General features: G+C 51.2%; 1 protein-coding gene across 1 annotated transcript in view; it reads right to left on the reverse strand.

The window, feature by feature from the left end:
* TTC28 (tetratricopeptide repeat domain 28) overlaps positions 1-258 on the reverse strand; it is a 624,192-nt gene that overhangs the window by 7,846 nt on the left and 616,088 nt on the right.

Below are 258 nucleotides of genomic sequence, written 5' to 3' on the forward strand. Positions count from 1 at the left end.
TGCCAAGGTGTAGGAGGCCACTGAATGGAGAGTTGAGGAAATGCCCCAAGACTACGGGTGATGGGCCCCTTAAGCATCCTCTGAGGGCCCTACAGCTCTGGGACGCAGCACCCCTCCAGGTCTAGCATGTGCTGGGGAAGGCTGTTCTCTTACTCCCAGCTTTCGCCTTTTTCTTCTAATCACAAAGGCTGAAAAAAGCAATGAGACTTCATTACTTGCATGTTCCTTGCATGTTCCTTGCATGTTTAGGGCCAAATC

The sequence above is a fragment of the Pteropus alecto genome, unplaced genomic scaffold (genome assembly GCF_000325575.1).
Source record: "Pteropus alecto unplaced genomic scaffold, ASM32557v1 scaffold190, whole genome shotgun sequence".
NCBI lineage: Eukaryota > Metazoa > Chordata > Mammalia > Chiroptera > Pteropodidae > Pteropus > Pteropus alecto.